Here is a 27782-nt window from a genome sequence, read left to right as displayed (position 1 = left end):
AGGAAATATTGAAAAAGGAAATATTGAAAAAAGATAATATTGAAAAAAGGAAATATTGAGAGGAGGAAATATTGAAAAAAGAAAATATTTAAAAAAAGAAATATTAAAAAATGAAATATTAACAAAAGGAAATATTGAAAAAAGGAAATATTGAAAAAAGGAAATATTGAAAAAAGGAAACATTCTGAAAGGAAATATTGACAAAAGGGAATTTAAAAAAAAAGAAATATAGAAAAAAGGAAATATTGACAAAAAGATGTATGGAGAGAAGGAAGTATTTGAAAAAGGATATTGAAAAAAGGAAATATTGAAAAAAGGAAATATAAAAAAAGGAAATATTGGTAAAAGGAAATATTGAAAAAAGAAAATATTAAAAAGAGAAAATATTGAAAAAAGGAAATATGGAAATAAAGGAAATATTGAAAAAAATATATTGAGAAAATTATAATTGACAAAAGTAAATTTTGAAAAAAAGAAATATTGAAAAAAGGAAATATTGAGAAAGGAAATATTGACAAAAAGATGTATGGAAAAAAGGAAGTATTGAAAAAAGGATATTGAAAAAAGGAAATATTGAAAAAAGGAAATATTAAGAAAGAAAATATTGAAAAAAGGAAATATTGAAAAAAGAAAATATTGAAAACAGAAAATATTGAAAAAATAAAATATGGAAAAGAAGGAAATATTGAAAAAAGGAAATATTGAAAAATGAAAATTTCGAGATAGGAAATATTGACAAAAAGATGTATGGAGAAAAGGAAGTATTGAAGAAAGGAAATATAAAAAAAGGAAATATTGAAAAAAGAAAATATTGAAAAGAGAAAATATTGAAAAAAGGAAATATGGAAAAAAGGAAATATTGAAAAAAGGAAATATTGAGAAAGGAAATATTGACAAAAGGAAATTTTGAAAAAATGAAACATTGATTAAGGAAATATTGAGAAAGGAAATATTGACAAAAAGATGTATGGAAAAAAGAAAGTATTGAAAAAAGGATTTTGAAAAAAGGAAATATTGAAAAAAGTAAATATTGAAAAAACGAAATATGGAAAAAAGGAAATATTGAAGAAAGGAAATATTGAGAGGGAAAATATTCACAAATGGAAATATTGAAAAAAGGTAATATTAAAAAAAGGAAATATTGAGAAAGGAAATATTGACAAAAGGAAATTTTGAAAAAAAGTAACATTGATCAAGGAAATATTGAGAAAGAAAATATTGAAAAAAGGAAATATTAAAAAAACCAAATCTGGAAAAAAGGAAATATTGAAAAAAGGAAATATTGAGAAAGGAAATATTGACAAAAGGAAAAATTGAAAAAAGGAAATATTGAAAAAAGGAAATAATGAAAAAACGAAATATGGAAAAAATAAAATATTGAAAAAAGGAAATTTTGACAAAGGAAATATTAACAAAAGGAAATATTGAAAAAAGGAAATATTGAGAGGAGGAAATATTGAAAAAAGATAATATTTAAAAAAGGAAATATTGAAAAATAAAATATAAACAAAAGGAAATATTGAAAAAAGGAATTATTGAAAAAAGGAAGTATTGAAAAAAGAAAAAATTGAAAAAAGGAAGTATTGAAAGAAGAATATATATGGAAAAAAAAGGAAATATTGAAAAAAGGAAACATTCTGAAAGGAAATATTGACAAAAGGGAATTTTGAAAAAAATTAATATAGAAAAAAGGAAATATTGAGATAGGAAATATTGACAATAAGATGTATGGAGAGAAGGAAGTATTTGAAAAAGAATATTGAAAAAAGGAAATATTGAAAAAAGGAAATATAAAAAAAGGAAATATTGGTAAAAGGAAATATTGAAAAAAGAAAATATTAAAAAGAGAAAATATTGAAAATTAAGAAAATATGGAAATAAAAGAAATATTCAAAAAAATATATTGAGAAAGGAACATTGACAAAAGTAAATTTTGAAAAAAAGAAATATTGAAAAAAGGAAATATTGAGAAAGGAAATATTGACAAAAAGATGTATGGAAAAAAGGAAGTATTGAAAAAAGGATATAAAAAAAAAGGAAATATTGAAAAAAGGAAATATTGAAAAAACGAAATATGGAAAAAAGGAAATGTTGAAAAAATAAAATATTGAAAAGAGAATATATTGAAAAAAAGAAATATGGAAAAAAAGGAAATATTGAAAAAAATAAATATTGAAAAAAGAGAATTTCGAGATAGGAAATATTGACAAAAAGATGTATGGAGAAATAAAGTATTGAAGAAAGGATATTGAAAAAAGGAAATATTGAAAAAAGGAAATTTTGAAAAAAAGGAAATATTGAAAAAAGGAAATATTGAGAAAGGAAATATTGACAAAAGGAAATTTTGAAAAAAGGAAACATTGATTAAGGAAATATTGAGAAAGGAAATATTGACGAAAATATGTATGGAAAACAGGAAGTATTGAAAAAAGGATATTGAAAAAAGGAAATATTGAAAAAAGTAAATATTGAAAAAATGAAATATGGAAAAAAGGAAATTTTGAAAAAAGGAAATTATGACTAAAGGAAATATTGACAAAAGGAAATATTAAAAAAAGGAAATATTAAAAAAAGGAAATATTGAGATAGGAAATATTGAAAAAAGAAAATATTGAGAAAGGAAATATTGACAAAAGGAAATTTTGAAAAAAAAAAAAATATATAAAAAAGGAAATATTGAGAAAGGAAATATTGACAAAAAGATGTATCGAAAAAAGGAAGTATTGAGAAAAGGAAATAAAGAAAAAAGGAACTATTGAAAAAACGAAATATGGAAAAAAGGAAATATTTAAAAAACGGAAATATTGAGAAAGGAAATATTGACAAAAGGAAATATTGAAAAAGGAAATTTTAAAAAAAGGAAATATTGAGAAAGGAAATATTGAAAAAAGGAAATATTGAAAAAGGGAAATATTGAAAAAAGGAAATATTGAGAAGAGGAAATATTGAAAAACGAAAATTTTTAGAAAAGGAAATATTGAAAAAGGAAATATTGACAGAAAAAAATATTGAAAAAAGGAATTATTGAAAAAATGAAATATTGAAAAAAGGAAATATTGAGAAGAGGAAATATTGAAAAAAGAAAATATTTAAAGAAGGAAATATTGAAAAAGGATATATTTTCAAAAGGAAATATTGAAAAAAGGAAATATTGAAAAAAGAAAATATTGAAAAAAGGAAAAATTGAAAAAAGGAAATATATAAATAAGGAAATTTTGAAAAAAGGAAATATTGAAAAAAGGAAATATTGACAAACGGAAATATCGAAAAAAAGGAATATTGAATAAAGGAAATATTGAAAAAAGGAAATATTGACAAACGGAAATATCGAAAAAAAGGTATATTGAATAAAGGAAATATTGACAAAAGGAAATATCGAAAAAAGGAAATAATGAAAAAAGGAAATATTAACAAAGGAAATATTGACAAAAGGAAATATTGAAAAAAGGAAATATTGAAAAAAGGAAATATTGAGAAAGGAAATATTGAAAAAAGGAAATATAGAAAAAAGATAATATTGAAAAAAGGAAATATTGAGAGCAGGAAATATTGAAAAAAGAAAATATTTAAAAAAGGAAATATTGAAAAATGAAATATTAACAAAAGGAAATATGGAAAGAAGGAAGTATTGAAAAAAGGAAATATTGAAAAAAGGAAATATTGCAAAAAGGAAATATTGAAAAAAGGAAATATTGAAAAAAGAAAACAATTGAAAAAAGGAAATATTGAAAAAACGAAATATGGAAAAAAGGAAATATTGAAAAAAGTTTATATTGAAAAAAACGAAATATGGAAAAAGGAAATATTGAAAAAATGAAATATTGAAAAAAGGAAATATTGAAAAAAGGAAATATGGAAATAAAGGAAATATTGAAAAAAATATATTCAGAAAATTATTATTGACAAAAGTAAATTTTGAAAAAAGAAATATTGAAAAAAGGAAATACTGAGAAAGGAAATATTGACAAAAAGATGTATGGAAAAAAGGAAGTATTGAAAAAAGGATATTGAAAAAAGGAAATATTGAAAAAAGGAAGTATTAAGAAAGAAAATATTGAAAAAAGGAAATATTGAAAAAAGAAAATATTTAAAATAGAATATATTGAAAAAATAAAATATGGAAAAAAAGGAAATATTGAAAAAAGGAAATATTGAAAAATGAAAATTTCGAGATAGGAAATATTGACAAAAAGATGTATGGAGAAAAAGAAGTATTGAAGAAAGGAAATATAAAAAAAGGAAATATTGAAAAAAGAAAATATTGAAAAGAGAAAATATTGAAAAAAGGAAATATGGAAAAAAAGGAAATATTGAAAAAAGGAAATATTGAGAAAGGAAATATTGACGAAAATATGTATGGAAAACAGGAAGTATTGAAAAAAGGATATTGAAAAAAGGAAATATTGAAAAAAGTAAATATTGAAAAAATGAAATATGGAAAAAAGGAAATTTTGAAAAAAGGAAATTATGACTAAAGGAAATATTGACAAAAGGAAATATTAAAAAAAGGAAATATTAAAAAAAGGAAATATTGAGATAGGAAATATTGAAAAAAGAAAATATTGAGAAAGGAAATATTGACAAAAGGAAATTTTGAAAAAAAAAAAAATATATAAAAAAGGAAATATTGAGAAAGGAAATATTGACAAAAAGATGTATCGAAAAAAGGAAGTATTGAGAAAAGGAAATAAAGAAAAAAGGAACTATTGAAAAAACGAAATATGGAAAAAAGGAAATATTTAAAAAACGGAAATATTGAGAAAGGAAATATTGACAAAAGGAAATATTGAAAAAGGAAATTTAAAAAAAAGGAAATATTGAGAAAGGAAATATTGAAAAAAGGAAATATTGAAAAAGGGAAATATTGAAAAAAGGAAATATTGAGAAGAGGAAATATTGAAAAACGAAAATTTTTAGAAAAGGAAATATTGAAAAAGGAAATATTGACAGAAAAAAATTTTGAAAAAAGGAATTATTGAAAAAATGAAATATTGAAAAAAGGAAATATTGAGAAGAGGAAATATTGAAAAAAGAAAATATTTAAAGAAGGAAATATTGAAAAAGGATATATTGACAAAAGGAAATATTGAAAAAAGGAAATATTGAAAAAAGAAAATATTGAAAAAAGGAAAAATTGAAAAAAGGAAATATATAAATAAGGAAATATTGAAAAAAGGAAATATTGAAAAAAGGAAATATTGAAAAAAGGAAATATCGAAAAAAAGGAATATTGAATAAAGGAAATATTGAAAAAAGGAAATATTGACAAACGGAAATATCGAAAAAAAGGTATATTGAATAAAGGAAATATTGACAAAAGGAAATATCGAAAAAAGGAAATAATGAAAAAAGGAAATATTAACAAAGGAAATATTGACAAAAGGAAATATTGAAAAAAGGAAATATTGAAAAAAGGAAATATTGAGAAAGGAAATATTGAAAAAAGGAAATATAGAAAAAAGATAATATTGAAAAAAGGAAATATTGAGAGCAGGAAATATTGAAAAAAGAAAATATTTAAAAAAGGAAATATTGAAAAATGAAATATTAACAAAAGGAAATATGGAAAGAAGGAAGTATTGAAAAAAGGAAATATTGAAAAAAGGAAATATTGCAAAAAGGAAATATTGAAAAAAGGAAATATTGAAAAAAGAAAACAATTGAAAAAAGGAAATATTGAAAAAACGAAATATGGAAAAAAGGAAATATTGAAAAAAGTTTATATTGAAAAAACGAAATATGGAAAAAGGAAATATTGAAAAAATGAAATATTGAAAAAAGGAAATATTGAAAAAAGGAAATATGGAAATAAAGGAAATATTGAAAAAAATATATTCAGAAAATTATTATTGACAAAAGTAAATTTTGAAAAAAAGAAATATTGAAAAAAGGAAATACTGAGAAAGGAAATATTGACAAAAAGATGTATGGAAAAAAGGAAGTATTGAAAAAAGGATATTGAAAAAAGGAAATATTGAAAAAAGGAAGTATTAAGAAAGAAAATATTGAAAAAAGGAAATATTGAAAAAAGAAAATATTTAAAATAGAATATATTGAAAAAATAAAATATGGAAAAAAAGGAAATATTGAAAAAAGGAAATATTGAAAAATGAAAATTTCGAGATAGGAAATATTGACAAAAAGATGTATGGAGAAAAAGAAGTATTGAAGAAAGAAAAATAAAAAAAGGAAATATTGAAAAAAGAAAATATTGAAAAGAGAAAATATTGAAAAAAGGAAATATGGAAAAAAAGGAAATATTGAAAAAAGGAAATATTGAGAAAGGAAATATTGACGAAAATATGTATGGAAAACAGGAAGTATTGAAAAAAGGATATTGAAAAAAGGAAATATTGAAAAAAGTAAATATTGAAAAAATGAAATATGGAAAAAAGGAAATTTTGAAAAAAGGAAATTATGACTAAAGGAAATATTGACAAAAGGAAATATTAAAAAAAGGAAATATTAAAAAAAGGAAATATTGTGATAGGAAATATTGAAAAAAGAAAATATTGAGAAAGGAAATATTGACAAAAGGAAATTTTGAAAAAAAAAAAAAATATATAAAAAAGGAAATATTGAGAAAGGAAATATTGACAAAAAGATGTATCGAAAAAAGGAAGTATTGAGAAAAGGAAATAAAGAAAAAAGGAACTATTGAAAAAACGAAATATGGAAAAAAAGAAATATTTAAAAAACGGAAATATTGAGAAAGGAAATATTGACAAAAGGAAATATTGAAAAAGGAAATTTTAAAAAAAGGAAATATTGAGAAAGGAAATATTGAAAAAAGGAAATATTGAAAAAGGGAAATATTGAAAAAAGGAAATATTGAGAAGAGGAAATATTGAAAAACGAAAATTTTTAGAAAAGGAAATATTGAAAAAGGAAATATTGACAGAAAAAAATATTGAAAAAAGGAATTATTGAAAAAATGAAATATTGAAAAAAGGAAATATTGAGAAGAGGAAATATTGAAAAAAGAAAATATTTAAAGAAGGAAATATTGAAAAAGGATATATTGACAAAAGGAAATATTGAAAAAAGGAAATATTGAAAAAAGAAAATATTGAAAAAAGGAAAAATTGAAAAAAGGAAATATATGAATAAGGAAATATTGAAAAAAGGAAATATTGAAAAAAGGAAATATTGACAAACGGAAATATCGAAAAAAAGGAATATTGAATAAAGGAAATATTGAAAAAAGGAAATATTGACAAACGGAAATATCGAAAAAAAGGTATATTGAATAAAGGAAATATTGACAAAAGGAAATATCGAAAAAAGGAAATAATGAAAAAAGGAAATATTAACAAAGGAAATATTGACAAAAGGAAATATAGAAAAAAGATAATATTGAAAAAAGGAAATATTGAGAGCAGGAAATATTGAAAAAAGAAAATATTTAAAAAAGGAAATATTGAAAAATGAAATATTAACAAAAGGAAATATGGAAAGAAGGAAATATTGAAAAAAGGAAATATTGAAAAAAGGAAATATTGCAAAAAGGAAATATTGAAAAAAGGAAATATTGAAAAAAGAAAACAATTGAAAAAAGGAAATATTGAAAAAACGAAATATGGAAAAAAGGAAATATTGAAAAAAGGTTATATTGAAAAAACGAAATATGGAAAAAGGAAATATTGAAAAAATGAAATATTGAAAAAAGGAAATATTGAAAAAAGGAAATATGGAAATAAAGGAAATATTGAAAAAAATATATTCAGAAAATTATTATTGACAAAAGTAAATTTTGAAAAAAAGAAATATTGAAAAAAGGAAATACTGAGAAAGGAAATATTGACAAAAAGATGTATGGAAAAAAGGAAGTATTGAAAAAAGGATATTGAAAAAAGGAAATATTGAAAAAAGGAAGTATTAAGAAAGAAAATATTGAAAAAAGGAAATATTGAAAAAAGAAAATATTTAAAATAGAATATAGTGAAAAAATAAAATATGGAAAAAAAGGAAATATTGAAAAAAGGAAATATTGAAAAATGAAAATTTCGAGATAGGAAATATTGACAAAAAGATGTATGGAGAAAAAGAAGTATTGAAGAAAGGAAATATAAAAAAAGGAAATATTGAAAAAAGAAAATATTGAAAAGAGAAAATATTGAAAAAAGGAAATATGGAAAAAAAGGAAATATTGAAAAAAGGAAATATTGAGAAAGGAAATATTGACAAAAGGAAATTTTGAAAAAATGAAACATTGATTAAGGAAATATTGAGAAAGGAAATATTGACAAAAAGATGTATGGAAAAAAGAAAGTATTGAAAAAAGGATTTTGAAAAAAGGAAATATTGAAAAAAGTAAATATTGAAAAAACGAAATATGGAAAAAAGGAAATATTGAAGAAAGGAAATATTGAGAGGGAAAATATTCACAAATGGAAATATTGAAAAAAGGAAATATTAAAAAAAGGAAATATTGAGAAAGGAAATATTGACAAAAGGAAATTTTGAAAAAAGGTAACATTGATCAAGGAAATATTGAGAAAGAAAATATTGAAAAAAGGAAATATTAAAAAAACCAAATCTGGAAAAAAGGAAATATTGAAAAAAGGAAATATTGAGAAAGGAAATATTGACAAAAGGAAAAATTGAAAAAAGGAAATATTGAAAAAAGGAAATAATGAAAAAACGAAATATGGAAAAAAGAAAATATTGAAAAAAGGAAATTTTGACAAAGGAAATATTAACAAAAGGAAATATTGAAAAAAGGAAATATTGAGAGGAGGAAATATTGAAAAAAGATAATATTTAAAAAAGGAAATATTGAAAAATAAAATATAAACAAAAGGAAATATTGAAAAAAGGAAATATTGAAAAAAGGAAGTATTGAAAAAAGAAAAAATTGAAAAAAGGAAGTATTGAAAGAAGAATATATATGAAAAAAAAGGAGTTATTGAAAAAAGGAAACATTCTGAAAGGAAATATTGACAAAAGGGAATTTTGAAAAAAATTAATATAGAAAAAAGGAAATATTGAGATAGGAAATATTGACAATAAGATGTATGGAGAGAAGGAAGTATTTGAAAAAGAATATTGAAAAAAGGAAATATTGAAAAAAGGAAATATAAAAAAAGGAAATATTGGTAAAAGGAAATATTGAAAAAAGAAAATATTAAAAAGAGAAAATATTGAAAAAAAAGAAAATATGGAAATAAAAGAAATATTCAAAAAAATATATTGAGAAAGGAACATTGACAAAAGTAAATTTTGAAAAAAAGAAATATTGAAAAAAGGAAATATTGAGAAAGGAAATATTGACAAAAAGATGTATGGAAAAAAGGAAGTATTGAAAAAAGAATATAAAAAAAAGGAAATATTGAAAAAAGGAAATATTGAAAAAACGAAATATGGAAAAAAGGAAATGTTGAAAATAGGAAATATTGAGAAAGGAAATATTGACAAATGAAATATTGAATAAAGGAAATATAATAAAAGGAAATATTGAAAAAAGGATATATTGAAAAAATAAAATATTTTAAAGAGAATATATTGAAAAAAAGAAATATGGAAAAAAAGGAAATATTGAAAAAAGGAAATATTGAAAAAAGAGAATTTCGAGATAGGAAATATTGACAAAAAGATGTATGGAGAAATAAAGTATTGAAGAAAGGATAATGAAAAAAGGAAATATTGAAAAAAGGAAATTTTGAAAAAAAGGAAATATTGAAAAAAGGAAATATTGAGAATGGAAATATTGACAAAAGGAAAAATTGCAAAAAGGAAATATTGAAAAAAGGAAATAATGAAAAAACGAAATATGGAAAAAAGAAAATATTGAAAAAAGGAAATTTTGACAAAGGAAATATTAACAATAGGAAATATTGAAAAAAGGAAATATTGAGAGGAGGGAATATTGAAAAAAGAAAATATTTAAAAAAGGAAATATTGAAAAATAAAATATAAACAAAATATTGAACAAAGAAAATATTGAAATAAGAAAAAATTGAAAAAAGGAAGTATTGAAGAATATATATGGAAAAAAAAAGGAAATATTGAAAAAAGGAAACATTCTGAAAGGAAATATTGACAAAAGGGAATTTTGAATAAAATAAATATAGAAAAAAGGAAATATTGAGATAGGAAATATTGACAATAAGATGTATGGAGAGAAGGAAGTATTTGAAAAAGGATATTGAAAAAAGGAAATATTGAAAAAAGGAAATATAAAAAAGGAAATATTGGTAAAAGGAAATATTGAAAAAAGAAAATATTGAAAAAATAAAATATTGAAAAGAGAAAATATTGAAAAAAATAAATATGGAAAAAAAGGAAATATTGAAAAAAGGAAATATTGAAAAAAGAGTATTTCGAGACAGGAAATATTGACAAAAAGATGTATGGAGAAAAGGAATTATTGAAGAAAGGATATTGAAAAAAGGAAATATTGAAAAAAGGAAATATTGAAAAAAAGGAAATATTGAAAAAAGGAAATATTGAGAAAGGAAATATTGACAAAAGAAAATTTTGAAAAAAGGAAACATTGATTAAGGAAATATTGAGAAAGGAAATATTGACGAAAATATGTATGGAAAAAAGGAAGTATTGAGAAAAGGAAATAAAGAAAAAAGGAACTATTGAAAAAACGAAATATGGAAAAAAGGAAATATTTAAAAAACGGAAATATTGAGAAAGGAAATATTGACAAAAGGAAATATTGAAAAAGGAAATTTTAAAAAAAGGAAATATTGAGAAAAGAAATATTGAAAAAAGGAAATATTGAAAAAGGGAAATATTGAAAAAAGGAAATATTGAGAAGAGGATTAATTGAAAAACGAAAATATTTAGAAAAGGAAATATTGAAAAAGGAAATATTGACAGAAAAAAATATTGAAAAAGGGAATAATTGAAAAAATGAAATATTGAAAAAAGGAAATATTGAGAAGAGGAAATATTGAAAAAAGAAAATATTTAAAGAAGAAAATATTGAAAAAGGATATATTGACAAAAGGAAATATTGAAAAAAGGAAATATTGAAAAAAGAAAATATTGAAAAAAGGAAAAATTGAAAAAAGGAAATATAGAAATAAGAAAATATTGAAAAAAGGAAATATTGAAAAAAGGAAATATTGACAAACGGAAATATTGAAAAAAAGGAATATTGAATAACGGAAATATTGACAAAAGGAAATATCGAAAAAAGGAAATAATGAAAAAAGGAAATATTGACAAAAGGAAATATTGAAAAAAGGAAAAATTGAAAAAAGGAAATATTGAGAAAGGAAATATTGAAAAAAGGAAGTATTAAGAATGGAAATATTGAAAAAAGGGAATATAGAAAAAAGATAATATTGAAAAAAGGAAATATTGAGAGCAAGAAATATTGAAAAAAGAAAATATTTAAAAAAGGAAATATTGAAAAATGAAATTTTAACAAAAGGAAATATTGAAAAAAGGAAATATTGAAAAAAGGAAATATTGAAAAAAGGAAATATTGAAAAAAGGAAATATTGAAAAAAGGAAATATTGAAAAAAGAAAAAATTAAAAAAAGGAAGTATTGAAAGAAGGATATATGGAAAAAAAGGAAATATTGAAAAAAGGAAACATTCTGAAAGGAAATATTGACAAAAGGGAATTTTGAAAAAAATTAATATAGAAAAAAGGAAATATTGAGATAGGAAATATTGACAATAAGATGTATGGAGAGAAGGAAGTATTTGAAAAAGAATATTGAAAAAAGGAAATATTGAAAAAAGGAAATATAAAAAAAGGAAATATTGGTAAAAGGAAATATTGAAAAAAGAAAATATTAAAAAGAGAAAATATTGAAAAAAAAAAATATATGGAAATAAAAGAAATATTCAAAAAAATATATTGAGAAAGGAACATTGACAAAAGTAAATTTTGAAAAAAAGAAATATTGAAAAAAGGAAATATTGAGAAAGGAAATATTGACAAATGAAATATTGAATAAAGGAAATATAATAAAAGGAAATATTGAAAAAAGGATATATTGAAAAAATAAAATATAAACAAAATATTGAACAAAGAAAATATTGAAATAAGAAAAAATTGAAAAAAGGAAGTATTGAAGAATATATATGGAAAAAAAAGGAAATATTGAAAAAAGGAAACATTCTGAAAGGAAATATTGACAAAAGGGAATTTTGAATAAAATAAATATAGAAAAAAGGAAATATTGAGATAGGAAATATTGACAATAAGATGTATGGAGAGAAGGAAGTATTTGAAAAAGGATATTGAAAAAAGGAAATATTGAAAAAAGGAAATATAAAAAAGGAAATATTGGTAAAAGGAAATATTGAAAAAAGAAAATATTGAAAAAATAAAATATTGAAAAGAGAAAATATTGAAAAAAAGAAATATGGAAAAAAAGGAAATATTGAAAAAAGGAAATATTGAAAAAAGAGTATTTCGAAACAGGAAATATTGACAAAAAGATGTATGGAGAAAAGGAATTATTGAAGAAAGGATATTGAAAAAAGGAAATATTGAAAAAAGGAAATATTGAAAAAAAGGAAATATTGAAAAAAGGAAATATTGAGAAAGGAAATACTGACAAAAGAAAATTTTGAAAAAAGGAAACATTGATTAAGGAAATATTGAGAAAGGAAATATTGACGAAAATATGTATGGAAAAAAGGAAGTATTGAGAAAAGGAAATAAAGAAAAAAGGAACTATTGAAAAAACGAAATATGGAAAAAAGGAAATATTAAAAAAACGGAAATATTGAGAAAGGAAATATTGACAAAAGGAAATATTGAAAAAACGAAATATGGGAAAAAGGAAATATTGAAAAAAGGAAATATTGAGAGGGGAAATATTAACAAATGGAAATATTGAAAAAAGGAAATATTAAAAAAAGGAAATATTGAGAAAGGAAATATTGAAAAAAGAAAATATTGAGAAAGGAAATATTGACAAAAGGAAATTTTGAAAAAAAGAAACATTAATTAAGGAAATATTGAGATAGAAAATATTGAAAAAAGGAAATATTGAAAAAAGGAAATATTGAAAAAGGAAATTTAAAAAAAAGAAATATTGAGAAAGGAAATATTGAAAAAAAGAAATATTGAAAAAGGGAAATATTGAAAAAAGGAAATATTGAGAAGAGCAAATATTGAAAAATGAAAATATTTAGAAAAGGAAATATTGAAAAGTGAAATATTGACAAAAGGAAGTAGTGAAAAAAGGAATTATTGAAAAAATGAAATATTGAAAAAAGAAAATATTGAGAAGAGGAAATATAATAAAAGGAAATATTGTAAAAGGAAATATTGAAAAAAGAAAATATTGAGAAGAGAAAATATTGAAAAAAGGAAATATGGAAAAAAAGGAAATATTGAAAAAAGGAAATATTGAAAAAAGAGAATTTCGAGATAGGAAATATTGACAAAAAGATGTATGGAAATAGGAAGTTTTGAAGAAAGGATATTGAAAAAAGGAAATATTGAAAAAAGGAAATATTAAAAAAGGAAATATGGAAATAAGAAAATATTGAAAAGAGAAAATATTGAAAAAAGAAAAAATATTGAAATAAAGGAAATATTGAAAAAAGGAAATATTGAGAAAGGAAATATTGACAATAGGAAATTTTGAAAAAAGGAATTATTGATTAAGGAAATATTGAGAAAGGAAATATTGACAAAACATTTATGGAAAAAAGGAATTATTGAAAAAAGGATATTGAAAAAAGGAAATATTAAAAAAAGTAAATATTGAAAAAACGAAATATGGAAAAAAGGAAATATTGAAAAAAGGAAATTTTGAAAAAGGAAATATTTAAAAAAGGAAATATTAAAAAAAGGAAATATTGAGAAAGGAAATATTGGAAAAAGATAATATTGAGAAAGGAAATATTGACAAAAGGAATTTTTGAAAAAAAGAAATATAGAAAAAAGGAAATATTGAGAAAAGAAGTATTGACAAAAAGATGTATGGAAAAAAGGAAGTATTGAGAAAAGGAAAGATAGAAAAAAGGAACTATTGAAAAAACGAAATATGGAAAAAAGGAAATATTAAAAAAACGGAAATATTGAGAAAGGAAATATTGACAAAAGGAAATATTGAAAAAACGAAATATGGGAAAAAGGAAATATTGAAAAAAGGAAATATTGAGAGGGGAAATATCAACAAATGGAAATATTGAAAAAAGGAAATATTAAAAAAAGGAAATATTGAGAAAGGAAATATTGAAAAAAGAAAATATTGAGAAAGGAAATATTGACAAAAGGAAATTTTGAAAAAAAGAAACATTAATTAAGGAAATATTGAGATAGAAAATATTGAAAAAAGGAAATATTAAAAAAACCAAATCTGGAAAAAAGGAAATATTGAAAAAAGGAAATATTGAGAAAGGAAATATTGAAAAAAAGGAAATATTGAAAAAAGGAAATATTGAAAAAACGAAATATGGAAAAAAGAAAATATTGAAAAAAGGAAATTTTGAGAAACAAATATTGACAAACGGAAATATTGAAAAAAGGAAATATTGAGATGAGGAAATATTGAAAAAAGAAAATATTTAAAAAAGGAAATATTGAAATATAAAATATAAACGAAAGGAAATATTGAAAATAGGAAATATTGTAAAAAGGAAATATTGAAAAAAGAAAAAATTGAAAAAAGGGTGTATTGAAAGAAGAATATATATGGAGAAAAAAGGATATATTGAAAAAAGGAAACATTCTGAAAGGAAATATTGACAAAAGGGAATTTTTGAAAAAAGAAATATAGAAAAAAAGAAATATTGAGATAGGAAATATTGACAATAAGATGTATGGAGAGAAGGAAGTATATGAAAAAGGATATTGAAAAAAGGAAATATTGAAAAAAGGAAATATAAAAAAAGGAAATATTGGTAAAAGGAAATATTGAAAAAAGAATATATTAAAAAGGGAAAATATTGAAAAAAGGAAATATGGAAATAAAGGAAATATTGAAAAAAATATATTGAGAAAGGAACTATTGACAAAAGTAAATTTTGAAAATAAGGAATATTGAAAAAAGGAAATATTGAGTAATGAAATATTGACAAAAAGATGTATGGAAACAAGGAAGTATTGAAAAAAGGATATTGCAAAAAAAAAATATTGAAAAAAGGAAATATTGAAAAAACGAAATATGGAAAAAAGGAAATATTGAAAAAAGGAAATATTGAAAAAAGGAAATACTGAAAAAATAAAATATTGAAAAGAGGAAGTATTGAAAGAAGGATATATGGAAAAAAAGGAAATATTGAAAAAAGGAAACATTCTGAAAGGAAATATTGACAAAAAGAAATTTTGAAGAAAGGAAATATTGAAAAAATGAAATATTGAGATAGGAAATATTGAAAAAAAGATGTATGGAGAAAAGAAAGTATCGAAAAAAGGATAATGAAAAAAGGAAATATTGAAAAAAGGAAATATAAAAAAAGGAAATATTGAAAAAAGGAAATATTGAAAAAAGAAAATATTGAAAAGAGAAAATATTGAGAAAAGGAAATATGGAAAAAAAGGAAATACTGAAAAAAGGAAATATTGAAAAATGAAAATTTCGAGATAGGAAATATTGACAAAAAGATGTATGGAGAAAAGGAAGTATTGAAGAAAGGATATTGAAAAAAGGAAATATTGAAAAAAGGAAATATAAAAAAAGGAAATATTGAAAAAAGAAAATATTGAAAAGAGAAAATATTGAAAAGAGTAAATATTGAAAAAAGGAAATATGGAAATAAAGGAAATATTGAAAAAAATGTATTGAGAAAGGAATTATTGACAAAAGTAAATTTTGAAAAAAAGAAATATTGAAAAAAGGAAATATTGAGAAAGGAAATATTGACAAAAAGATGTATGGAAAAAAGGAAGTATTGAAAAAGGATATTTTAAAAAAAGGAATATTGAAATAAGGAAATATTGAAAAATCGAAATATGGAAAAAAGGAAATATTGAAAAAAGGAAATATTGAGAAAGGAAATATTGACAAAAGGAAATATTGAATAAAGGAAATATAATAAAAGGAAATATTGAAAAAAGGAAATATTGAAAAAAATTAAATATTGAAAAGAGAAAATATTGAAAAAAGGAAATATGGAAAAAAAAGGAAATATTGAAAAAAGAAAATATTGAAAAAAGAAAATTTCGAAATAGGAAATATTGACAAAAAGATGTATGGAGAAAAATAAGTATTGAAGAAAGGATATTGAAAAAAGGAAATATTGATAAAAAGGAAATATAAAAAAACCAAATCTGGAAAAAAGGAAATATTGAAAAAAGGAAATATTGAGAAAGGAAATATTGACAAAAGGCAATAATGAAAAAAGGAAATATTGAGAAAGGAAGTATTGAAAAAAGGAAACATTGAAAAAAGGAAATGTTGAAAAAAGGAAATATTGAAAAAAGGAAATAATGAGAGAGGAAATATTGACAAAAGGAAATATTGAAAAAAGGAAATATTGAGAAAAGGAAGTATTGAAAAAAGGAAATATTGAAAATAGGAAATATTGAGAAGAGTAAATATTGAAAAAAGAAAACATTTAAAATTTGAAATATTGACAAATGAAATATTGACAAAAGGAAATATTGAAGAAAGGAAATATTGAAAAAAGGAAATACTGAAAAAAGAAAATATTGAAAAGAGGAAGTATTGAAAGAAGGATATATGGAAAAAAATAAATATTGAAAAAAGTAAACATTCTGAAAGGAAATATTGACAAAAAGAAATTTTGAAGAAAGGAAATATTGATAAAATGAAATATTGAGATAGGAAATATTGACAAAAAGATGTATGGAGAAAAGAAAGTATCGAAAAAAGGATAATGAAAAAAGGAAATATTGAAAAAAGGAAATATAAAAAAAGGAAATATTGAAAAAAGGAAATATTGAAAAAAGAAAATATTGAAAAGAGAAAATATCGAGAAAAGGAAATATGGAAAAAAAGGAAATATTGAAAAAAGGAAATATTGAAAAATGAAAATTTCGAGATAGGAAATATTGACAAAAAGATGTATGGAGAAAAGGAAGTATTGAAGAAAGGATATTGAAAAAAGGAAATATTGAAAAAAGGAAATATAGAAAAAGGAAATATTGAAAAAAGAAAATATTAAAAAGAGAAAATATTGAAAAGAGAAAATATTGAAAAAAGGAAATATGGAAATAAAGGAAATATTGAAAAAAATGTATTGAGAAAGGAATTATTGACAAAAGTAAATTTTGAAAAAAAGAAATATTGAAAAAAGGAAATATTGACAAAGGAAATATTGACAAAAAGATGTATGGAAAAAAGGAAGTATTGAAAAAAGGATATTTTAAAAAAAGGAAATATTGAAAAAAGGAAATATTGAAAAAACGAAATATGGAAAAATGGAAATATTGAAAAAAGGAAATATTGAGAAAGTAAATATTGACAAAAGGAAATATTGAATAAAGGAAATATAATAAAAGGAAATATTGAAAAAAGGAAATATTGAAAAAATTAAATATTGAAAAGAGAAAATATTGAAAAAAAAAAATATGGAAAAAAAAGGAAATATTGAAAAAAGAAAATATAAAAAAGAAAATTTCGAGATAGGAAATATTGACAAAAAGATGTATGGAGAAAAGTAAGTATTGAAGAAAGGATATTGAAAAAAGGAAATATTGAAAAAAGGAAATATAAAAAATGGAAATATGGAAAAAAGGAAATATTGAGAAAGGAAATATTGACAAAAGGAAATTTTGAAAAAAGGAAACATTGATTAAGGAAATATTGAGAAAGGAAATATTGACAAAAAGATGTATGGAAAAAAGGAAATATTGAAAAAAGTAAATATTGAAAAAACGAAATATAGAAAAAAGGAAATATTGAAAAAAGGAAATTTTGACAAAGGAAATATTTACAAAAGGAAATATTGAAAAAAGGAAATATTAAAAAAAGGAAATATTGAGAAAGGAAATATTGAAAAAAGAAAATATTGGGAAAGGAAATATTGACAAAAGGAAATTTTGAAAAAAAGAAATATAGAAAAAAGGAATAATTGAGAAAGGAAATATTGACAAAAAGATGTATGGAAAAAAGGAAAAATTGAGAAAAGGAAATATAGAAAAAAGGAACTATTGAAAAAACGAAATATGGAAAAAAGGAAATATATAAAAAACGGAAATTTTGAGAAAGGAAATATTGAAAAAAGGAAATATTGAAGAAGGAAATTTAAAAAAAAAGAAATATTGAGAAAGGAAATATTGAAAAAAAGAAATATTGAAAAAGGGAAATATTGAAAAAAGGAAATATTGAGAAGAGCAAATATTGAAAAATGAAAATATTTAGAAAAGGAAATATTGAAAGTGAAATATTGACAAAAGGAAGTAGTGGAAAAAGGAATTATTGGAGAAATGAAATATTGAAAAAAGGAAATATTGAGAAGAGGAAATATAATACAAGGAAATATTGTCAAAGGAAATATTGAAAAAAGAAAATATTGAGAAGAGAAAATATTGAAAAAAGGAAATATGGAAAAAAAGGAAATATTGAAAAAAGGAAATATTGAAAAAAAGAAAATTTCGACATAGGAAATATTGACAAAAAGATGTATGGAAATAGGAAGTTTTGAAGAAAGGATATTGAAAAAAGGAAATATTGAAAAAAGGAAATATAAAAAAAGGAAATATGGAAATAAAAAAATATTGAAAAGAGAAAATATTGAAAAAAGAAAATATTGAAATAAAGGAAATATTGAAAAAAGGAAATATTGAGAAAAGAAATATTGACAATAGGAAATTTTGAAAAAAAGGAATTATTGATTAAGGAAATATTGAGAAAGGAAATATTGACAAAAACATGTAAGGAAAAAAGGAAGTATTGAAAAAAGGATATTGAAAAAAGGAAATATTGAAAAAAGTAAAAATTGAAAAAACGAAATATGGAAAAAAGGAAATATTGAAAAAAGGAAATTTTGAAAAAGGAAATATTGACAAAAGGAAATATTTAAAAAAGGAAATATTGAGATGAGGATGTATTGAAAAAAGAAAATATTTAAAAAAGGAAATATTGAAAAATAAAAAATAAACAAAAGGAAATATTGAAAAAAGGAAATATTGTAAAAAGGAAATATTGAAAAAAGAAAAAATTGAAAAAAGGATGTATTGAAAGAAGAATATATATGGAGAAAAAAGGATATATTGAAAAAAGGAAACATTCTGAAAGGAAATATTGACAAAAGGGAATTTTGAAAAAAAGAAATATAGAAAAAAGGAAATATTGAGATAGGAAATATTGACAATAAGATGTATGGAGAGAAGAAAGTATTTGAAAAAGGATATTGAAAAAAGGAAATATTGAAAAAAGGAAATATAAAAAAAATAAATATTGGTAAAAGGAAATATTGAAAAAAGAAAATATTAAAAAGAGAAAATATTGAAAAAAGGAAATATGGAAATAAAGGAAATATTGAAAAAAATATATTAAGAAAGGAATTATTGACAAAAGTAAATTTTGAAAAAAAGAAATATACAAAAAAAGGAAATATTGAGAAAGGAAATATTGACAAAAAGATGTATGGAAAAAAGGAAGTATTGAAAAAAGGATATTGAAAAAAGGAAATATTGAAAAAAGGAAATATTGAAAAAACGAAATATGGAAAAAAGGTAATATTGAAAAAAGGAAATATTGATAAAGGTAATATTGACAAAAGGAAATATTGAATAAAGGATGTATTGACAAACGGAAATATCGAAAAAAAGGAATATTGAATAAAGGAAATATTGAGAAAAGGAAATATCGAAAAAAGGAAATATTGAAAAAAGGAAATATTGAGAGAGGAAATATTGACAAAAGGAAATATTGAAAAAAGGCAATGTTGAAAAAAGGAAATATTGAGATAGGAAATATTGAAAAAAGGAAATATTAAGAAAGGAAATATTGAAAAAGGAAATATTGAAAAAAGATAATATTGAAAAAAGGAAATATTGAGAGGAGGAAATATTGAAAAAAGAAAATATTTAAAAAAAGAAATATTAAAAAATGAAATATTAACAAAAGGAAATATTGAAAAAAGGAAATATTGAAAAAAGGAAATATTGAAAAAAGGAAACATTCTGAAAGGAAATATTGACAAAAGGGAATTTTGAAAAAAAGAAATATAGAAAAAAGGAAATATTGACAAAAAGATGTATGGAGAGAAGGAAGTATTTGAAAAAGGATATTGAAAAAAGGAAATATTGAAAAAAGGAAATATAAAAAAAGGAAATATTGGTAAAAGGAAATATTGAAAAAAGAAAATATTAAAAAGAGAAAATATTGAAAAAAGGAAATATGGAAATAAAGGAAATATTGAAAAAAATATATTGAGAAAATTATAATTGACAAAAGTAAATTTTGAAAAAAAGAAATATTGAAAAAAGGAAATATTGAGAAAATAAATATTGACAAAAAGATGTATGGAAAAAAGGAAGTATTGAAAAAAGGATATTGAAAAAAGGAAATATTGAAAAAAGGAAATATTAAGAAAGAAAATATTGAAAAAAGGAAATATTGAAAAAAGAAAATATTGAAAATAGAAAATATTGAAAAAATAAAATATGGAAAAAAAGGAAATATTGAAAAAAATAAATATTGAAAAATGAAAATTTCGAGATAGGAAATATTGACAAAAAGATGTATGGAGAAAAGGAAGTATTGAAGAAAGGAAATATAAAAAAAGGAAATATTGAAAAAAGAAAATATTGAAAAGAGAAAATATTGAAAAAAGGAAATATGGAAAAAAAGGAAATATTGAGAAAGGATATATTGACAAAAGGAAATTTAGAAAAAATGAAACATTGATTAAGGAAATATTGAGAAAGGAAATATTGACAAAAAGATGTATGGAAAAAAGAAAGTATTGAAAAAAGGATTTTGAAAAAAGGAAATATTGAAAAAAGGAAATATTAAGAAAGGAAATATTGAAAAAGGAAATATTGAAAAAAGATAATATTGAAAAAAGGAAATATTGAGAGGAGGAAATATTGAAAAAAGAAAATATTTAAAAAAAGAAATATTAAAAAATGAAATATTAACAAAAGGAAATATTGAAAAAAGGAAATATTGAAAAAAGGAAATATTGAAAAAAGGAAACATTCTGAAAGGAAATATTGACAAAAGGGAATTTAAAAAAAAAGAAATATAGAAAAAAGGAAATATTGACAAAAAGATGTATGGAGAGAAGGAAGTATTTGAAAAAGGATATTGAAAAAAGGAAATATTGAAAAAAGGAAATATAAAAAAAGGAAATATTGGTAAAAGGAAATATTGAAAAAAGAAAATATTAAAAAGAGAAAATATTGAAAAAAGGAAATATGGAAATAAAGGAAATATTGAAAAAAATATATTGAGAAAATTATAATTGACAAAAGTAAATTTTGAAAAAAAGAAATATTGAAAAAAGGAAATATTGAGAAAGGAAATATTGACAAAAAGATGTATGGAAAAAAGGAAGTATTGAAAAAAGGATATTGAAAAAAGGAAATATTGAAAAAAGGAAATATTAAGAAAGAAAATATTGAAAAAAGGAAATATTGAAAAAAGAAAATATTGAAAACAGAAAATATTGAAAAAATAAAATATGGAAAAGAAGGAAATATTGAAAAAAGGAAATATTGAAAAATGAAAATTTCGAGATAGGAAATATTGACAAAAAGATGTATGGAGAAAAGGAAGTATTGAAGAAAGGAAATATAAAAAAAGGAAATATTGAAAAAAGAAAATATTGAAAAGAGAAAATATTGAAAAAAGGAAATATGGAAAAAAGGAAATATTGAAAAAAGGAAATATTGAGAAAGGAAATATTGACAAAAGGAAATTTTGAAAAAATGAAACATTGATTAAGGAAATATTGAGAAAGGAAATATTGACAAAAAGATGTATGGAAAAAAGAAAGTATTGAAAAAAGGATATTGAAAAAAGGAAATATTGAAAAAAGTAAATATTGAAAAAACGAAATATGGAAAAAAGGAAATATTGAAGAAAGGAAATATTGAGAGGGAAAATATTCACAAATGGAAATATTGAAAAAAGGTAATATTAAAAAAAGGAAATATTGAGAAAGGAAATATTGACAAAAGGAAATTTTGAAAAAAAGTAACATTGATCAAGGAAATATTGAGAAAGAAAATATTGAAAAAAGGAAATATTAAAAAAACCAAATCTGGAAAAAAGGAAATATTGAAAAAAGGAAATATTGAGAAAGGAAATATTGACAAAAGGAAAAATTGAAAAAAGGAAATATTGAAAAAAGGAAATAATGAAAAAACGAAATATGGAAAAAATAAAATATTGAAAAAAGGAAATTTTGACAAAGGAAATATTAACAAAAGGAAATATTGAAAAAAGGAAATATTGAGAGGAGGAAATATTGAAAAAAGATAATATTTAAAAAAGGAAATATTGAAAAATAAAATATAAACAAAAGGAAATATTGAAAAAAGGAATTATTGAAAAAAGGAAGTATTGAAAAAAGAAAAAATTGAAAAAAGGAAGTATTGAAAGAAGAATATATATGGAAAAAAAAGGAAATATTGAAAAAAGGAAACATTCTGAAAGGAAATATTGACAAAAGGGAATTTTGAAAAAAATTAATATAGAAAAAAGGAAATATTGAGATAGGAAATATTGACAATAAGATGTATGGAGAGAAGGAAGTATTTGAAAAAGAATATTGAAAAAAGGAAATATTGAAAAAAGGAAATATAAAAAAAGGAAATATTGGTAAAAGGAAATATTGAAAAAAGAAAATATTAAAAAGAGAAAATATTGAAAATTAAGAAAATATGGAAATAAAAGAAATATTCAAAAAAATATATTGAGAAAGGAACATTGACAAAAGTAAATTTTGAAAAAAAGAAATATTGAAAAAAGGAAATATTGAGAAAGGAAATATTGACAAAAAGATGTATGGAAAAAAGGAAGTATTGAAAAAAGGATATAAAAAAAAAGGAAATATTGAAAAAAGGAAATATTGAAAAAACGAAATATGGAAAAAAGGAAATGTTGAAAAAATAAAATATTGAAAAGAGAATATATTGAAAAAAAGAAATATGGAAAAAAAGGAAATATTGAAAAAAATAAATATTGAAAAAAGAGAATTTCGAGATAGGAAATATTGACAAAAAGATGTATGGAGAAATAAAGTATTGAAGAAAGGATATTGAAAAAAGGAAATATTGAAAAAAGGAAATTTTGAAAAAAAGGAAATATTGAAAAAAGGAAATATTGAGAAAGGAAATATTGACAAAAGGAAATTTTGAAAAAAGGAAACATTGATTAAGGAAATATTGAGAAAGGAAATATTGACGAAAATATGTATGGAAAACAGGAAGTATTGAAAAAAGGATATTGAAAAAAGGAAATATTGAAAAAAGTAAATATTGAAAAAATGAAATATGGAAAAAAGGAAATTTTGAAAAAAGGAAATTATGACTAAAGGAAATATTGACAAAAGGAAATATTAAAAAAAGGAAATATTAAAAAAAGGAAATATTGAGATAGGAAATATTGAAAAAAGAAAATATTGAGAAAGGAAATATTGACAAAAGGAAATTTTGAAAAAAAAAAAAATATATAAAAAAGGAAATATTGAGAAAGGAAATATTGACAAAAAGATGTATCGAAAAAAGGAAGTATTGAGAAAAGGAAATAAAGAAAAAAGGAACTATTGAAAAAACGAAATATGGAAAAAAGGAAATATTTAAAAAACGGAAATATTGAGAAAGGAAATATTGACAAAAGGAAATATTGAAAAAGGAAATTTAAAAAAAAGGAAATATTGAGAAAGGAAATATTGAAAAAAGGAAATATTGAAAAAGGGAAATATTGAAAAAAGGAAATATTGAGAAGAGGAAATATTGAAAAACGAAAATTTTTAGAAAAGGAAATATTGAAAAAGGAAATATTGACAGAAAAAAATATTGAAAAAAGGAATTATTGAAAAAATGAAATATTGAAAAAAGGAAATATTGAGAAGAGGAAATATTGAAAAAAGAAAATATTTAAAGAAGGAAATATTGAAAAAGGATATATTGACAAAAGGAAATATTGAAAAAAGGAAATATTGAAAAAAGAAAATATTGAAAAAAGGAAAAATTGAAAAAAGGAAATATATAAATAAGGAAATATTGAAAAAAGGAAATATTGAAAAAAGGAAATATTGACAAACGGAAATATCGAAAAAAAGGAATATTGAATAAAGGAAATATTGAAAAAAGGAAATATTGACAAACGGAAATATCGAAAAAAAGGTATATTGAATAAAGGAAATATTGACAAAAGGAAATATCGAAAAAAGGAAATAATGAAAAAAGGAAATATTAACAAAGGAAATATTGACAAAAGGAAATATTGAAAAAAGGAAATATTGAAAAAAGGAAATATTGAGAAAGGAAATATTGAAAAAAGGAAATATAGAAAAAAGATAATATTGAAAAAAGGAAATATTGAGAGCAGGAAATATTGAAAAAAGAAAATATTTAAAAAAGGAAATATTGAAAAATGAAATATTAACAAAAGGAAATATGGAAAGAAGGAAGTATTGAAAAAAGGAAATATTGAAAAAAGGAAATATTGCAAAAAGGAAATATTGAAAAAAGGAAATATTGAAAAAAGAAAACAATTGAAAAAAGGAAATATTGAAAAAACGAAATATGGAAAAAAGGAAATATTGAAAAAAGTTTATATTGAAAAAACGAAATATGGAAAAAGGAAATATTGAAAAAATGAAATATTGAAAAAAGGAAATATTGAAAAAAGGAAATATGGAAATAAAGGAAATATTGAAAAAAATATATTCAGAAAATTATTATTGACAAAAGTAAATTTTGAAAAAAAGAAATATTGAAAAAAGGAAATACTGAGAAAGGAAATATTGACAAAAAGATGTATGGAAAAAAGGAAGTATTGAAAAAAGGATATTGAAAAAAGGAAATATTGAAAAAAGGAAGTATTAAGAAAGAAAATATTGAAAAAAGGAAATATTGAAAAAAGAAAATATTTAAAATAGAATATATTGAAAAAATAAAATATGGAAAAAAAGGAAATATTGAAAAAAGGAAATATTGAAAAATGAAAATTTCGAGATAGGAAATATTGACAAAAAGATGTATGGAGAAAAAGAAGTATTGAAGAAAGGAAATATAAAAAAAGGAAATATTGAAAAAAGAAAATATTGAAAAGAGAAAATATTGAAAAAAGGAAATATGGAAAAAAAGGAAATATTGAAAAAAGGAAATATTGAGAAAGGAAATATTGACGAAAATATGTATGGAAAACAGGAAGTATTGAAAAAAGGATATTGAAAAAAGGAAATATTGAAAAAAGTAAATATTGAAAAAATGAAATATGGAAAAAAGGAAATTTTGAAAAAAGGAAATTATGACTAAAGGAAATATTGACAAAAGGAAATATTAAAAAAAGGAAATATTAAAAAAAGGAAATATTGAGATAGGAAATATTGAAAAAAGAAAATATTGAGAAAGGAAATATTGACAAAAGGAAATTTTGAAAAAAAAAAAAATATATAAAAAAGGAAATATTGAGAAAGGAAATATTGACAAAAAGATGTATCGAAAAAAGGAAGTATTGAGAAAAGGAAATAAAGAAAAAAGGAACTATTGAAAAAACGAAATATGGAAAAAAGGAAATATTTAAAAAACGGAAATATTGAGAAAGGAAATATTGACAAAAGGAAATATTGAAAAAGGAAATTTTAAAAAAAGGAAATATTGAGAAAGGAAATATTGAAAAAAGGAAATATTGAAAAAGGGAAATATTGAAAAAAGGAAATATTGAGAAGAGGAAATATTGAAAAACGAAAATTTTTAGAAAAGGAAATATTGAAAAAGGAAATATTGACAGAAAAAAATTTTGAAAAAAGGAATTATTGAAAAAATGAAATATTGAAAAAAGGAAATATTGAGAAGAGGAAATATTGAAAAAAGAAAATATTTAAAGAAGGAAATATTGAAAAAGGATATATTGACAAAAGGAAATATTGAAAAAAGGAAATATTGAAAAAAGAAAATATTGAAAAAAGGAAAAATTGAAAAAAGGAAATATATAAATAAGGAAATATTGAAAAAAGGAAATATTGAAAAAAGGAAATATTGACAAACGGAAATATCGAAAAAAAGGAATATTGAATAAAGGAAATATTGAAAAAAGGAAATATTGACAAACGGAAATATCGAAAAAAAGGTATATTGAATAAAGGAAATATTGACAAAAGGAAATATCGAAAAAAGGAAATAATGAAAAAAGGAAATATTAACAAAGGAAATATTGACAAAAGGAAATATTGAAAAAAGGAAATATTGAAAAAAGGAAATATTGAGAAAGGAAATATTGAAAAAAGGAAATATAGAAAAAAGATAATATTGAAAAAAGGAAATATTGAGAGCAGGAAATATTGAAAAAAGAAAATATTTAAAAAAGGAAATATTGAAAAATGAAATATTAACAAAAGGAAATATGGAAAGAAGGAAGTATTGAAAAAAGGAAATATTGAAAAAAGGAAATATTGCAAAAAGGAAATATTGAAAAAAGGAAATATTGAAAAAAGAAAACAATTGAAAAAAGGAAATATTGAAAAAACGAAATATGGAAAAAAGGAAATATTGAAAAAAGTTTATATTGAAAAAACGAAATATGGAAAAAGGAAATATTGAAAAAATGAAATATTGAAAAAAGGAAATATTGAAAAAAGGAAATATGGAAATAAAGGAAATATTGAAAAAAATATATTCAGAAAATTATTATTGACAAAAGTAAATTTTGAAAAAAAGAAATATTGAAAAAAGGAAATACTGAGAAAGGAAATATTGACAAAAAGATGTATGGAAAAAAGGAAGTATTGAAAAAAGGATATTGAAAAAAGGAAATATTGAAAAAAGGAAGTATTAAGAAAGAAAATATTGAAAAAAGGAAATATTGAAAAAAGAAAATATTTAAAATAGAATATATTGAAAAAATAAAATATGGAAAAAAAGGAAATATTGAAAAAAGGAAATATTGAAAAATGAAAATTTCGAGATAGGAAATATTGACAAAAAGATGTATGGAGAAAAAGAAGTATTGAAGAAAGGAAATATAAAAAAAGGAAATATTGAAAAAAGAAAATATTGAAAAGAGAAAATATTGAAAAAAGGAAATATGGAAAAAAAGGAAATATTGAAAAAAGGAAATATTGAGAAAGGAAATATTGACGAAAATATGTATGGAAAACAGGAAGTATTGAAAAAAGGATATTGAAAAAAGGAAATATTGAAAAAAGTAAATATTGAAAAAATGAAATATGGAAAAAAGGAAATTTTGAAAAAAGGAAATTATGACTAAAGGAAATATTGACAAAAGGAAATATTAAAAAAAGGAAATATTAAAAAAAGGAAATATTGTGATAGGAAATATTGAAAAAAGAAAATATTGAGAAAGGAAATATTGACAAAAGGAAATTTTGAAAAAAAAAAAAATATATAAAAAAGGAAATATTGAGAAAGGAAATATTGACAAAAAGATGTATCGAAAAAAGGAAGTATTGAGAAAAGGAAATAAAGAAAAAAGGAACTATTGAAAAAACGAAATATGGAAAAAAAGAAATATTTAAAAAACGGAAATATTGAGAAAGGAAATATTGACAAAAGGAAATATTGAAAAAGGAAATTTTAAAAAAAGGAAATATTGAGAAAGGAAATATTGAAAAAAGGAAATATTGAAAAAGGGAAATATTGAAAAAAGGAAATATTGAGAAGAGGAAATATTGAAAAACGAAAATTTTTAGAAAAGGAAATATTGAAAAAGGAAATATTGACAGAAAAAAATATTGAAAAA

Source organism: Ischnura elegans, chromosome 7 (genome assembly GCF_921293095.1).
Source record: "Ischnura elegans chromosome 7, ioIscEleg1.1, whole genome shotgun sequence".
Lineage (NCBI taxonomy): Eukaryota > Metazoa > Arthropoda > Insecta > Odonata > Coenagrionidae > Ischnura > Ischnura elegans.
Note: the sequence above shows the minus strand (reverse complement) of the source record.